The following is an 18,233-nucleotide window of genomic DNA, read 5'->3' on the forward strand; positions in this document are numbered from 1 at the left end:
AATTCTCCTTTTCCCATATTTTAAAGAGATTGTTCCCTACTGGATGGCGCTTTTCGATTGTCCCAATCAAATAAGAAGAAAGCATAGAGCACTTACCTCCCAGATACGCACCGTGACAAGCACTGCACCCCATGATGATCTCCTGACATTGCTTATGTCTGATGATTGGTTGCAGGCCATCAGCGGCGGCAGAAAGGCGGCATCACCTGCAGGAGAGAATACACTCTTGTGTCAGTGTGAGCGGGCTGTCGTCGAGAGCAGTCACATTAGTGACTGCTGATGTGACTGCTCTCCAAGTCATCCGGACTGTCATGGGACAGTATGGATTATATTCACGGCGGACAGGTGAGTATTATGGTGGTTTACTATTTTTTGTAGTTTACTGGTGACAAGGGTATCAGGGATTAGGTGTTAAGGTGAGCATTATGGTGTTTTTTAATTTTTTCTCTTTTACCGGGAACAAGGACTTCGGTGGATTAGACATAAAGGTGAGTATAATACTTTTTTATTTTTATTTCAATAAAAGAGTGTTTGTCTTTATTTAAAATAAAGGACTTTATTCTGGGTGGTTTTTTTTACAATCTGACTATTGGGTTAGTAATAGGGAGTCTTATAGATGCCTCTCCATTACTAACTTGTGGACTTGATATTAGCGGCCATAAAACAGCTGACGTCAACCCCACAATCATTAACCCACTTGTCATCGCATCAGGGCAAGTGGGAAAATCGGAGGCTAAGCATCAGATTTGGCACATTTTATTGATGCGCCATTTCTGCGGCGGATGAGAGCTGATGTTTTTAGTCTAGGAGGGGGCCAATAACCATGGCCACTTCCTAAGCTATTAATATAAGCCCGCAGCTGTCTGTTTAGCCTTTGATGGTTAGTGAATATAGGGGGACCCCACATCAATTTTTGTTTGGGGTCTCCCCTTTAATAATCAATAAAGGCTAAGCAAACAGCTGTGCGCTGATATTAATAGCCTGGGAACCGTAATGGGTATTGACCTGTTCCCAGAATATTAATATCAGCCACCAGCCGTTGACTTTCCCTTTGCTGATTATGAAAATGACGAGGGACCCCACTTATTTTTTTTTTATTAACAAGCACAGTAAAATAGACACCTAAGGTAACCTTAGTTCGCAGCCTCTAGGTGTTCCAGCAGCTGGAAACTCCCAAAACCTAAAATGTCCCTCAAAGTTTCCCATGAGATTTCTGGGCCTTGCAGCTGCCAGGAGACCCGGTGGCTTTGAACTCTACAAGGTTACCGGAGTTCAAGCCACCAGGTCTGACAGTAGCTCTAACGTGGGACTTTTGAATGCCGGAGTGCCGGACAGGCGCCGGGAGCTGAATGCAGCTCACATCATTGTTGCCTGAGATCAGCGCCGAGCAAGAGACAATGATGGAAATTGTAGTCAGCACCCCTAGGGTACATTATGTGTAAAATAAAGAATTAAATTTAAAAAAACAGAGTGGGCTCTGGCCAAATTTTCATAACCAGCAGAGGGAAAGCCGTGTGCTGGGGGCTGATATTACTAGCCAGGGAAAGGGGCCATTAGCCCAAAATGTTCCCTGGTTATCAATAACAGCTATCAAAAGACTGACCGTCACTTCCAAAACAGAAAACTGGTCTGTACAGGTGCTTACTAAGAGTAGCCATCTCTATATATGACTAACAAATAAAGTAGCACTCTGTAGCGCTATAGCATGCAAACATGAAAAATATGAAATTTGAATAGCATTACTGCTCTAGAAAATAGAAATAAATGAGAATTCTTAGCGCATAAATTGGCCAATTCATGTGTATCCGACAGCCACGGTAAGGCGACTCTCGTCACCTGGAACCTACCTGGTGTGAATCCAATCTTATACTAAAGTCTACATGTATACGGGAGGGTAAGATCCTGCTATAATTAAAACCTCCTGAGGCTTAGGGATGGAGTGATCAGTCAGAAATCCTACAAATATATGTATATGTATGTAAATGTATACAAATATCAAAAGACTGACCCTCACTCCTCACTTCCAAAACAGAAAACCGGTGTGTACAGGTGCTTACTAAGAGTAGCCATCTCCATATATAACCAACAAATAAAGTAGCACTCTGGAGCGCAATAATATGCAAACATACTATTGTTATAGTTACTATTGTTATACTTTAGGAGGGCAACTTCACCATCTCCTTCTCCAAAATCTGCACCTTGCTGGTGATCCACTGACCAGCCCACCCGAGGTGTCCACAGGGAATCTGCCAGGTAGGAAGATTACCAGTCCAGCTCTTGTTCTAATAGACAGTTTTGTGGATTTGGGGTAACTGAGTGATAGGGACACATTATTATAGGGGCACGTGACACCCACATAAAATCCATGTATGTCATGTAGGACGGCCCTGGTGGTACAGAAAAGTAAAAACACTGATGACTTTTTTTTTTAGAGGCATTTGTATACTTTACCTTCTATTATTATTTATTCTATTTTCACTCATTTATATAACCTGATCATTTCCCTGACAGGTCGGTGAGTTGTTTATTGTTTAGCAATAATGTATCACCCACAACTATAAATGATAAAGAATAACATTCCATTCTTATCATTTACAGCAGAGGATAATTTATACCATATATAACATGTATATAATATCTACCAAAGCGAAAAAACGACTATTTACAAACATGGAGAAAACTGATTTTTCTATCTTTTCCAACACAGATTTATATACATTTATATTCTATTAATCAGATGGGATATTTCTATTCCACATTCTCTGCCTCATTCACCAGTTGGCAGCAAACATGGCGGCCTGGCTGCTCTGATGTCACAATGCTCAGGATTAGGGGGTCACTCAGTTATGATGTCATAATGACATCATGGAATGTCCTGAGGGTATATAATCTCTGAGCACTGTGACATCAGCGCCATTTCTTGAGTTGATGCTTTTGCTGAGACTTCACTTTGGTTGTGGAAGAGCGAACTAGTTTGTGTTACACATCTGGTGATTACTTCCATTTATTCTTCTTGATCTTTGATCAGAGCACAATAACACCGGTGCCACCGGAGAGCTTAGTTCTCCAATATTCTATCAGCCAGCTCCAGGTACCTAAGTCATGAGCGCCCGGGAGCTGCGCCAGCTGATTGCTGACAATGAGGCATGGCTGCGCCGACCAGAAAATCAAGGTAAGTGAAATATTTGGGGGAGATCCACAATATTCCCACACTATAGGGCTTTCCTGGGAGGAGATATCCCTGGGGTATGAGGGGACACATTTCAGGACAGACAGTGCAGGTTAACTAAGGCCAAAATAAAGTCAATTCTTTCTAGGGTTCCCCTCTCCCTAAACACCACGGCAGTAGAAGGACCCATCACTATAGCCCAAAAGTGTTTACTAAAATTGGAAATAATTCTGATAAATTTGTTTATAGGTCAGGCCATAATTGTCCATGGACGGAGGAGGTCTCCTCCAAGAGATCAGGAAAGACCTTCTACCAGTGATGGAAGGAGGTCTCCTCCAAGAGATCAGGAAAGACCTTCTACCAGTGATGGACGTCAGAGAGACAGCAATGCTGTCACTGAGAGGAGAGGGAGACGGGCCAGAGATCCTCCACGGCGTAGAGGACAGGAAGAGAGCAGGGATAGAAGCCGCTCTCCTCTAAGACCAGCCCCTGCGGAGCCCTCCGGAACAACAGGAGAGAGCAGCAGGGATGGAGGCCGTCCCCTCCCACCCATTCAACTGGAGGAAGTGGGTGTGATGACACCACCACTGCCACAGGTGGAGCCACCTGCACAAAACCTACCTGTGCAGGAGAGACCTTCTACCAGTGATGGACGGTCTCCTCCAAGAGACGAGGAAAGACCTTCTACCAGTGATGGACGTCAGAGCGACAGCAATGCTGTGGAGCCACCTGCACAAAATCTACCTGTGCGGCAGAGGCGGCAGCATTGGGTTCGCAGGAGAGCACTGCTAATTGCAAATCTCCCAACAAGGGATGTAACCGCACAGGAGGAGGCCGAGTCATGTATCATCTGTATGACCGAATATGAGATCGGAGAGCAGGTCACGGTCCTTCCATGTGACCACACCTTCCATCAGGGATGTATTACTAGATGGCTCCGCTCCAACCCTCTGTGCCCCCTGTGCCGTAACCACTGCTTCCATTGAAGCACCATGTTCATGGTGCAGACAGTGGTGGAGAACATACTGAACCCCAGCCCAGGTAAGGGAGCAATGCATACATTAACACTACATTCATTACAAGACTGTAAAAAATATCACCTGTAACTTCCTGCTGTTCTGATCTCTCTTTAGTTTACCATCAGCTTTGGTCAACATCTTACCAAGCATGAAGGGCCATGAACACCCCAAAAACACCCGATGGTAAGTCACCTCTCATTCCCGCTGCCCCATGATATCTAGATCACATGTGACATATAAGTAATTGTTCTTTTCTCCTTTTCATAGAAGGATGATCCAAGTCTGGAGAACATTGAGGAATTAGATCAGAATGACTTGTCCTTCATGTAAGTAGATATTAGAATTTGCTTTTTTATATTTTCCAGCTGATTATTAACTTTTTACTGGGAATCTATTGATGAGATGTAATAATTTGGTGTCTTCTCTTTACAGAAATCTGCAGAAGTTACAGATCATTTCCATAATGATCCACAGATCCCTCATCTGCTTCATAGAGACCCTGATTTCATCATGTGCAGAGATGCTGATAACAGCTGCAGCCCCGACTATGATATCCTCATATATTCCATTATTTGTCCAAATATTCCTAAAAATAAATAATATTTACCATCTCTATGTCTGGTTGTGACTTCACTATATAGAATGTTGTTACGTAACATTAGCAGCACATAATGATAAGTGAGGGAGGGATTTACCATTAGTTGGTATAGGGGTAGTGGCAACAGTTAAAGGGGATGTCCAGCACTCTTATATTGATGGCTTACCCTTAGGATAGGCGACCAATATCAGATTAATGGGGACGTGACCCCCGGCACGCGTGATCAGCTGTTCTTGGTGCCGGTTGGATGTGATTATTTGCAGACTGGAACAGCACAGCACCGACAACAGCATAGTGGCCACAGCGGGTACTGCAGATCCACTCTATTCATATGAATAGGGTCAGCTGTGCAGTACCTGGAAGCGGCCACTATACAGCTGGCAGAGCAGTACAGCACGGGCGCTGGCACCGCGTCCCACATTGGTTTAAACTGCTCGCGATACTCATCTCTCCACGTTCCTCCGCAGTTCGGTGTCTTCCGACTCTGGAGCATTATATGGGGCCCATACTGTATGGAGCATTATATGGGGCCCATACTGGATGAAGAATTATATGGGGCTCATACTGTATGGAGCAATATATGGGGCCCATACTGTATGGATCATTACATGGGGCCCATACTGCATGGAGAATTATATGGGGGCCATTATTCTGTATGGAGCATTATATAGGGTCCATTATTTTGTTTGGAACATTATATGGGGCCCATTATTCTGTATGGAGCATGATATGGGGTCCATTAGTCTGTATGGAGCATTATATGGGGCCCATTATTCTGTATGGAGCATTATATGGGGTCCATTATTCTGTATGGAGCATGATATGGGGTCCATTATTCTGTATGGAGCATTATAATGAGCCCATTATTCTGTATGGAGCATTATATGGGGTCCATTATCCTGTATGGAGCATTATATGGGCCCATTATTCTGTATGGAGCATTATATCGGGTCCATTATTCTGTATGGAGCATGATATGGGGTCCATTATTCTGTATGGAGCATTATAATGAGCCCATTATTCTGTATGGAGCATTATATGGGGTCCATTATCCTGTATGGAGCATTATATGGGGCCCATTATTCTGTATGGAGCATTATATGGGGTCCATTATTCTGTATGGAGCATTATATGGGGCCCATTATTCTGTATGGAGCATTATATCGGGTCCATATAATGGTAGGTGGTAGGTAGTGTATGCTTCATCATCAGATCCTTATCACCCTATCAGATCCCGCTGGAGGTGAGGATATAAGTTAATTGACAGTTAAACAGTGACAGGTTGGGTGATTCTCTGCACTTCATAGGTAGTACAGTGTAGTATGGGTGGTATCGCATGTTCGAGTCCCTCATGCTTGTGGTGGGATGTGATGTTTCTGTGTGACAGGCGACAACGGCTCATGTAATACTATTTTTACATTTTTTATAACTTTCTTTGTTGGGATGGACGGGCGTAGATCATACGTGCCTTGTGTCTACAAGTCTGCCCCCTGGTGTCTGTAAGTTACTTTACATAAAATCCTCCAAATTAAAGGGGTTTTAAACTAGTATTTAAAAATGAATCCATGGTTGTCCAACAATATAAAGGAGCAGATACTTATCTTCCATATTCCTTCCGGTCTCATCTCTTCGTTTTCTGATTGGGGATGTCACGTGACCACTGCAGTCAATCAATGGTAACATTTTACCCACGCCAGAACAGAAAATGAGGTGACCGGCAGGAAACACAGACAGTGGTGCAGCACAATCGTGAAGGCAATTATTATTATTATGGGTTTTTTTTAGATACCACCATGGTTTTTTTAAAGAAAACCCCTTTAAGAACATGTTTGGATGACATTTCTCACTAATCTTCTGTTACATCCAGAGAGATGAAGTTCTGCACATTTATCAGTTCCCGGAATATTTGGAAGCTTTTCCAGCTATTTATCACAATATACGGAGATGTCGGGGACTGAAGCCAAGGACTCATACATGCAAAGCATGCGCTCTACCACTGAGCTGCATCCCCTGTATAGCCTGTATGGGCAAATTCAGGGACATAGAGCGCTGCAGCCAATCACTGGGCACTTCCCCTTTAATAAATTTACTTACAGCTGCCTTTTGCCACCACAAGAAATGCTCCTCATTTGGGAACTGGAGAATTTTTCTCTTATAATTTTCACCACTTTTGTGCCATAAATTATGATTAATTTGTCGGCGGCGCGCGGCTACGCCCCATCCTGGCTAAGCTTAACCTGTTTTTACAAAGTTGGCGGAGTTGGTCGGCACCAATCAAAACCACAAAAAGTCAAAGAATCTCAGGAGCAAAATGAATGAACCGGGGAACATGTTTTATCAGATACAGGCCCTGGAGTGGAAACATTATACCGGCAGTATTGTATGGTACTGTGGGGTTGGTACTAATATGGGGGGGGGGTTTATAAATGTTACTATTTGGGATTATTATAGGTTGAAAACGTTAAAAATTAGTAATGTCAGTGCACAACGAATACCGCCATACAGAGCCTATATAATGCTACCATAAAATGTCCACATAATACTACTACATGGCACCTACATAATACCGCCATACAGAGCCTATATAATACTGCAATACAGAGCTCACATAATATTGCCATAAAGTGTCTATATAATACTACTATATAGCACCCACATAATACTACTATACAGAGCTCACATAATACTACAATACAGAGCCCACATAATATTGCCATAAAAAGTGTCTATATAATACTACTATATAGCAACCACATAATACTACCATACAGAGCTCACATATTTATTGCCATAAAGTGTCTATATAATACTACTATATAGCACCCACATAATACCATACAGAGCTCACATAATACTACAATACAGAGCCCACATATTTATTGCCGTAAAGTGTCTATATAATACTACTATATAGAACCCACATAATACTACAATACAGAGCTCACATAATACAATACAGAGCTCACATAATACTACAATACAAATCCCACATAATACTACAATACAAACTCACATAATACTACAATACAGAGCCCACATAATATTGCAATAAAGTGTCTATATAATACTACTATATAGCACCCACATAATACTACCATACAGAGCTCACATAATACTACAATAGAAAGCACACATAATGCTACAATACAAAGCTCGCATAATACTACAATACAAAGCCCGCATAAAACTACAATACAAAGCATCACATAATACTACAATACAAAGCCAGCATAATACTACAACACAAAACCTCATAATACTACAATACAAAGCTCACATAATACTGCAATACAGAGCCCGCATAATACTACAATACAAAGCTCACATAAAACTACAATACAAAGCCAGCATAATACTACAATACAAAGCTCACTTAATACTATAATACAAAGCTCACATAATACTACAATACAAAGCCCGTATAATACTACAATACAAAGAAAGCATAATACTACAATACAAAGCTCACATAATACTACAATACAAAGCCCGTATAATACTACAATACAAAGAAAGCATAATACTACAATACAAAGCTCACTTAATACTACAATACAAAGCTTACATAATACTACAATACAAAGCTCACATAATACTACAATACAAAGCTCACTTAATACTACAATACAAAGCTCACATAATACTACAATACAAAGCTCACATAATACTACAATACAAAGCTCACTTAATACTACAATACAAATCTCACATAATACTACAATACAAAACCCGCATATAACTACAATACAAAGCCCGTATAATACTACAATACAAAGCTCACATAATACTACAATACAAAGCTCACATAATACTACAATAGAAAGCCCGCATAATACTGCAATACAGAGCCCACATAATACTGCAATACAGAGCCAGCATAATACTACAATACAAAGCTCACTTAATACTACAATACAAAGCCCACATAACACTGCAATACAAAGCTCACATAATACTACAATGCAAAACTCACTTAATACTACAATACAAAGCTCACATAATATTACAATACAAAGCTCACATAATGCTACAATACAAAGCTCACTTAATATTACAATACAAAGCTCACATAATACTACAATACAAAGCTCACATAATACTACAATAAAAAGCCTGCATAATACTACAATACAAAGCCCACATAATGCTACAATACAAAGCTCAAATAATGCTACAATACAAAGCTCACATAATACTACAATACAGAGCCCACATAATACTACAATACAGAGCCCATATAATACTACAATAAAAAGCCCGCATAATACTACAATACAAAGCACACATAATACTACCATACATAGCTCACATAATACTACAATACTAAGCTCACATGATACTACAATAGAAGGCCCACATAATACTACAATACAAAGCCCACATAATGCTACAATACAAAGCTCACTTAATACTACAATACAAATCTCACATAATACTACAATACAAAGCTCACATAATACTACAATACAAAGCTCACATAATACTACAATACAAAACCCGCATAATACTACAATACAAAGCCCGTATAATACTACAATACAGAGCCCACATAATACTACAATACAAAGCTCACATAATGCTACAATACAAAGCTCACATAATGCTACAATACAAAGCTCACATAATACTAAAATACAGAGCCCATATAATACTACAATACAAAGCTCACATAATACTACAATACAAAGCACACACAATACAACAATGCAAAGCTCGCATAATACTACAATACAGAGCCAGCATAATACTACAATAAGAGGACACATAATACTACCCTACATCACCCACATAATATTACACTAGAGCACCCACATAATACTATAATACAAAGCCCACATAATACTACCATACAAAGCTCACATAATACTACAATACAAAGCTCACATAATACTACAATAAAAAGCCCATATAATACTACAATACAAAGCTCACATAATACTACAATACAAAGCCCACATAATACTACAATAAGAGCACACATAATACTACCCTACATCACCCCCATAATACTACACTAGAGCACCCACATAATACTACAATACAAGGCCCACATAATACTACAATACAAAGCTCACATAATACTACAATACAAAGCTCACATAATACTACAATACAAAGCTCACATAATGCTACAATACAAAGCTCACATAATACTAAATTACAGAGCCCATATAATACTACAATACAAAGCTCACATAATACTACAATACAAAGCACACACAATACAACAATACAAAGCTCGCATAATACTACAATACCTAGCCAGCATAATACTACAATAAGAGGACACATAATACTACCCTACATCACCCACATAATATTACACTAGAGCACCCACATAATACTACAATACAAAGCCCACATAATACTACCATACAAAGCTCACATAATACTACAATACAAAGCTCACATAATACTACAATAAAAAGCCCATATAATACTACAATACAAAGCTCACATAATACTACAATACAAAGCTCACATAATACTACAATACAAAGCCCACATAATACTACAATAAGAACACACATAATACTACCCTACATCACTCACATAATACTACACTAGAGCACCCACATAATACTACAATACAAAGCCCACATAATACTACAATACAAAGCTCACATAATACTACAATAAAAAGCCCACATAATACTACAATACAAAGTTAACATAATACTACAATAAAAAGCCCACATAATACTACAATACAGAGCCCACATAATACTACAATACAAAGCTCAAATAATACTACAATACAAAGCTCACATAATACTACAATACCAAGGTCACATAATACTGCAATACAAAGCCCACATAATACTACAATATCAAGCTCACATAATACTACAATACCAAGCTCACATAATACTACAATTCAAAGCTTACATAATATTACAATATCAAGCTCACTTAATACTACAATACAAAGCTCACATAATTCTATAATACAAAGCTAGCATAATACTACAATACAAAGTCCACATAATACTACAATACAAAGCTCACTTAATGCTATAATACAAAGCTCACAGAATACTACAATACAAAGGCCGCATAATACTACAATACAAAGCAAGCATAATACTACAATACAAAGCTCACTTAATACTACAATACAAAGCTCACATAATACTACAATACAAAGCTCACATAATGCTACAATACAAAGCTCACATAATACTACAATACAGAGCCCAGATAATACTACAATACAGAGCCCATATAATACTACAATACAAAGACCGCATAATACTGCAACATAGAGCTCACATAATACTACAATACAAAGCTCACATAATACTACAATACAAAGCTCACATAATGCTACAATACAAAGCTCACATAATACTAAATTACAGAGCCCATATAATACTACAATACAAAGCTCACATAATACTACAATACAATGCACACACAATACAACAATACAAAGTTCGCATAATACTACAATACCTAGCCAGCATAATACTACAATAAGAGGACACATAATACTACCCTACATCACCCACATAATATTACACTAGAGCACCCACATAATACTACAATACAAAGCCCACATAATACTACAATACAAAGCTCACATAATACTACAATAAAAAGCCCATATAATACTACAATACAAAGCTCACATAATACTACAATACAAAGCTCACATAATACTACAATACAAAGCCCACATAATAGTACAATAAGAACACACATAATACTACCCTACATCACTCACATAATACTACACTAGAGCACCCACATAATACTACAATACAAAGCCCACATAATACTACAATACAAAGCTCACATAATACTACAATAAAAAGCCCACATAATACTACAATACAAAGTTAACATAATACTACAATAAAAAGCCCACATAATACTACAATACAGAGCCCACATAATACTACAATACAAAGCTCAAATAATACTACAATACAAAGCTCACATAATACTACAATACCAAGGTCACATAATACTGCAATACAAAGCCCACATAATACTACAATATCAAGCTCACATAATACTACAATACCAAGCTCACATAATACTACAATTCAAAGCTTACATAATATTACAATATCAAGCTCACTTAATACTACAATACAAAGCTCACATAATTCTATAATACAAAGCTAGCATAATACTACAATACAAAGTCCACATAATACTACAATACAAAGCTCACTTAATGCTATAATACAAAGCTCACATAATACTACAATACAAAGGCCGCATAATACTACAATACAAAGCAAGCATAATACTACAATACAAAGCTCACTTAATACTACAATACAAAGCTCACATAATACTACAATACAAAGCTCACATAATGCTACAATACAAAGCTCACATAATACTACAATACAGAGCCCAGATAATACTACAATACAGAGCCCATATAATACTACAATACAAAGCCCGCATAATACTACAACATAGAGCTCACATAATACTACAATACAAAGCTCACATAATACTACAATACAAAGCTCACATAATACTACAATACAAAGCTCACATAATGCTACAGCACAAAGCTCACATAATACCAAATTACAGAGCTCATATAATACTACAATACAAAGCTCACATAATACTATAATACAAAGCTCACATAATGCTACAATACAAAGCTCACATAATACTACAATACAGAGCCCACATAATGCTACAATACAAAGCTCACATAATACTACAATACAAAGCTCACATAATACTACAATACAGAGCCCACATAATCCTACAAAACTAAGCCCATATAATACTACAATACCAAGCCCGCATAATACTACAACTTCGAGCCCACATAATACCACAATACAAAGCTCACATAATACTACAATACAAAGCCCACATAATACTACAATAAGAGCACACATAATACTACCCTACATCACCCACATAATACTACACTAGTGCACCCACATAATACTACAATACAAAGCTCACATAATACTACAATACAAAGCTAACATAATACTACAATACAAAGCTCACATAAAACTACAATAAAAAGCCCACATAATGCTACAATACAAAGCTCACATAATACTACAATACCAAGCTCACAAATACTACAATACAAAGCCCACATAATACTACAATATCAAGCTCACATAATACTACAATACCAAGCTCACATAATACTACCCTACATCACCCACATGATACTACACTAGAGCACCCACATAATACTACAATACAAAGCCCACATAATGCTACAATACAAAGCTCACATAATACTACAATACAAAGCTCACATAATGCTACAATACAAAGCTCACATAATACTACAATACAGAGCCCACATAATACTACAATACAGAGCCCATATAATACTACAATACAAAGCCCGCATAATACTACAACATAGAGCCCACATAATACTACAATACAAAGCTCACATAATACTACAACAGAAAGCCCACATAATTCTACAATAAGAGCACACATAATACTACCCTACATCACCCACATGATACTACACTAGAGCACCCACATAATACTACAATACAAAGCCCACATAATGCTACAATACAAAGCTCACATAATACTACAATACAAAGCTCACATAATACTACAATAAAAAGCCTACATAATACTACAATACAAAGCTCAAATAATACTACAATAAAAAGCCCACATAATACTACAATATCAAGCTCACATAATACTACAATACCATGCTCACATAATACTACAATACAAAGCCCAAATAATACTACAATACAAAGCCCACATAATGCTACAATACAAAGCTCACATAATGCTACAATACAAAGCTCACATAATACTACAATACAGAACCCACATAATACTACAATACAGAGCCCATATAATACTACAATACAAAGCCCGCATAATACTACAACATTGAGCTCACATAATACTACAATACAAAGCTCACATAATACTATAATACAAAGCTCACATAATGCTACAATACAAAGCTCACATAATACTACAATACAGAGCCCACATAATGCTACAATACAAAGCTCACATAATACTACAATACAGAGCCCACATAATCCTACAATACTGAGCCCATATAATACTACAATACCAAGCCCGTATAATACTACTACTTCGAGCCCACATAATACCACAATACAAAGCTCACATAATACTACAATACAAAGCCCACATAATACTACAATAAGAGCACAGATAATAATACCCTACATCACCCACATAATACTACACTAGTGCACCCACATAATACTACAATACAAAGCTCACATAATACTACAATACAAAGCTCACATAATACTACAATACAAAGCTCACATAATACTACAATAAAAAGCCCACATAATACTACAATACAAAGCTCACATAATACTACAATACCAAGCTCACAAATACTACAATACAAAGCCCACATAATAGTACAATATCAAGGTCACATAATACTACAATACCAAGCTCACATAATACTACAATTCAAAGCTCACATAATGCTACAATAGAAAGCTCGCATAATACTACAATACAGAGCCCGCATAATAGTACAATACAGAGCACACATAATACTATCATACAGAGCTCACATAATACTACAATACAAAGCTCACATAATACTACAATACAAAGCCCACATAATTCTACAATAAGATCACACATAATACTACCCTACATCACCCACATAATACTTCACTAGAGCACCCATATAATACTACAATACAAAACCCACATAATACTACAATAAAAAGCCCACATAATACTACAATACAAAGCTCACATAATACTACAATACAAAGCTCACATAATACTACAATACAAAGCTCACATAATACTACAATACAAAGCTCACATAATACTACAATAAAAAGCCCACGTAATACTGCAATACAGAGCCCACATAATACTACAATGCAAAGCTCACATAATACTACAATACCAAGCTCACATAATACTACAATAAAAAGCCCACATAATACTACAATATCAAGCTCACATAATACTTCAATACCAAGCTCACATAATACTACAATACAGAACCCACATAATACTACAATAAGGAGCCCATATAATACTACAATAGAATGCCCGCATAAGGCTATGTGCCCACGTTGCGGACCTGAAGCATATTTTTTACGCTTCTCCCTGGCGGGAAAATCGCATGCTGATATTACATGCGGTTTTCCCGCCAGGTAGAAGCGTTTGTGAGGCGTCTTTGCATGCATTTCCGCATGTGGGTTATCAAGCACTTCTCCAAGCATCACTTGGAAAAGTGCTTGACAACTTGTTCAGAATGGTAAAAAATAAAAAAATAAACTTCATACTCACCTTCTGATGCATTCTCTGCCCCGTCCGGAGGCTTGAGCGGCTCACGTTGTTGTGTGCAGGACCTGCGGTGACGTCATTGAGTCATGTGGTGGGTCACATGACTCAATGACGTGGCAGGTCCTTCAGACAACAGCGCGACGGAGGGAAAACATCAGAAGATAAGTATAAACTTTATTTTATTCTTTTTTTTACAGGTTCTTTGGTACCCAGGTCTGGATGAGAGTCTCCTCTCCTCCAGACTTGGGTACCATCCGCACATTGATTCCGCTGCGCTTCCGCAAAATTAATGAACATGCTGCGGATTTTTGACCGCAGCATATACGCTGCGGAAAAATCCGCAGCATGGGCATTGACATTGCGGAATGCCATTGGGGACCATGGGGTGCGGATATACATGCGTTTTTCAAGCGTTTACGCTGCGGAAATTCCGCAGCATATACGTTTGAAAAACGCTACGTGGGCACACAGCCTAATACTACAATACAGAGCCCACATAATTCTACAATACAAAGCTCACATAATACTACAATACAGAGCTCACATAATACTATAATACAAAGCTCGCATAATACTACAATACAAAGCTCACATAATACTATAATACAAGGCTCCCATAATACTACAATACAAAGCTCACATAATACTATAATACAGAGCCCACATAATACTACAATACAAAGCTCACATAATACTACAATACAAAGCTCATACAATACTATAATAAAGAGCCCACATAATACTACAATACAGAGCCCACATAATACTACAATACAAAGCTCACATAATACTACAATACAAAGCTCACATAATACTACAATAAAGAGCCCACATAATACTACAATAAGGAGCCCATATAATACTACAATATAAAGCACACATAATACTGTGAAGGTTTCACCAATTTAAGATACAATAGGTAACTGCTTTCCTCCAAATTAAAGATGTCCGAGTGCATGCAGAGAAGCTAATTAACCAAATCTGCTAATCTGGTTGAAAAACTTCACTCAGAGACAGAACCACACAAAATGGCATACTTTATTACGTAGACATGGGGTTATATAGTATTCTCCTTCTAGGTGGGATTAGTAAAATTGGCACACTGCAATTTGCTCATTCATGTATCTCTTGGCCTCAGTAACTCCTTAGGAATTCTGATGGGAGGGATGAGTTCGTCTCTCAGCGCCATATTTGCCAACTCGACATGAATCTCTCTGTTATCAGCCGTGCACATGCATACGTCATTCCCAGGAAATCATTTAGTTGTTCGTATCTACAAAAAGAATAGAATCTATTAGTTATATATTCATTAACTATTAACATAATCCATGTGCATATACACATTTGCATACATACTGTACATACACATAGATTATTCCATCATCTCTATATTGATTCACACTGATTAGGTAATCTATTTAAAGAAACTAATTGATTTTCTATAATATATATTTTACCTTGACAGACCCCCCTAAAATCAATTATTTGCTTTTAATATCCATATGCTAAAAATCAGAGGGGGAGAAGAATTGACCGTATGTTAAGGCTATTCTGGAGCCCTACGATGTGACGGGCGCCCCGTCCCTTTTAGACGGACCCACTGACGTTCCTAAATCTAACTCATACGAAGACCTACAGGAAAGGGATGGATGGAGACCCTAAACGATCTAGTGACTGGGTAATCGAGGGCCACCCCTAACACAGAAATATGGATATTAACTTTACAAACTCATTTACTTCCGGTAATCTCTCTGGTACAACACTTTTGTTCTAAGGAGAACTGTTTGTTCATAGATTTTGAGAGCCTTAGTAACTTTCCCTGTGGGGCCGATATTTTCTGGGATATACGTACAACAATGCTCATCTATCATTTTGCATACCCCTCCTTCTCTGCAAGTAACATATCCAGAGCTATTCTGTTTTGGAAGGCCATGGTAGATGTGGGTTCTAGTTGGTCAGCTATCCCGTGCAATGCATCTTTGGTGCAATTGACAAATCAATGTTGGCTATAATATATGTAATTTATCCAATCTACGTTCTTGTTAATGGTTATTATGGCTATTATGGGCTCAAATCCCGCCTTCACTTGGTCTCGGGCCTTGAATTTGTCTGGCACCCCCCTAAGCACTCTGAGAACATTAATATATATGTGTGGGTCAAAACTGCCTTTGGGGTTAACTTCTCTCTTGACCCTGTATGTACCTGCAAACGCAGCCTTTATTTCCTCTTTGGATTCCTGAGACTCAGATATAAGGTAAACAGACATTATTGCTTTAGTTATGGCACACTCCCCAGTCCATTTGCCCTCCAGTCTAATCCTAATCTTCATGTCACCACATTCAAGGAAGTGTTGTACCAGAAAACTGGAATATCATTCTGTTTAGTAATAATTGCTTGGAATGCACGTGTTACCGTAACAAAGGCCCCCCCCCCCCCCCAGCTACTGTCATCAGACAAAGGAACATCAGGGTTGTGGGTCTGAGACCACCTTCTTGCAATGGGATGTGTGGACCCATGATTTTCGGTCTTCGACCTTCACAGCCGTAGGTGATGTAAGCAACACTTGGTAGGGCCCTTCATATCTGGCATCCAGTGTGCCTCGCACGTGATTCTTTATCCAGACAAATTCTCCAGGCTGGATGCTGTGAGTACCTGGTTCAAGATCTGAGTCTGGAATAGAAGAGTGTTAGTTTTAACTCTTTAGCAAGTCCGACAACAAAATTCACAAGCTTATCATTCCCTGAACTAAGCTGCTCTGGGTAATATCGACCCATTCTAGGTGGCCCCCCAAACAAGATCTCATATGGTGTGAGCCCTGTGGGTTGTCTCGGGGTATGTCGGACTGAGTATAGGGCAATAGGCAGCACCTCCTGCCATGGAAGTGACAATTCTTTAATGGCTTTAAGAATTTTGTTTTTTAAAGTGCCATTCATCCTTTCAACTTTGCCGTTACTTTGAGGACGATAAGGAGTATGCAGGCCCAAATCCGCCCCAATCATCTCCAAGATTGATTTGGTAACTTCTGCAGTGAAGGTGGGTCCTTGATCACTTTCAATCACTTCTGGAATCCCGAATCTGCAGATAAGTTCTGCCAGAAGCCTTTTCACTGTAGTTCTAGCAGTCAAGTTGGCTACTGGGTATGCTTCTGTACAGCTGG

The sequence above is a fragment of the Phyllobates terribilis genome, unplaced genomic scaffold (assembly GCF_046119375.1).
Source record: "Phyllobates terribilis strain yellow unplaced genomic scaffold, ASM4611937v1 Scaffold_3__8_contigs__length_932513732, whole genome shotgun sequence".
Taxonomy (NCBI): Eukaryota; Metazoa; Chordata; class Amphibia; order Anura; family Dendrobatidae; genus Phyllobates; species Phyllobates terribilis.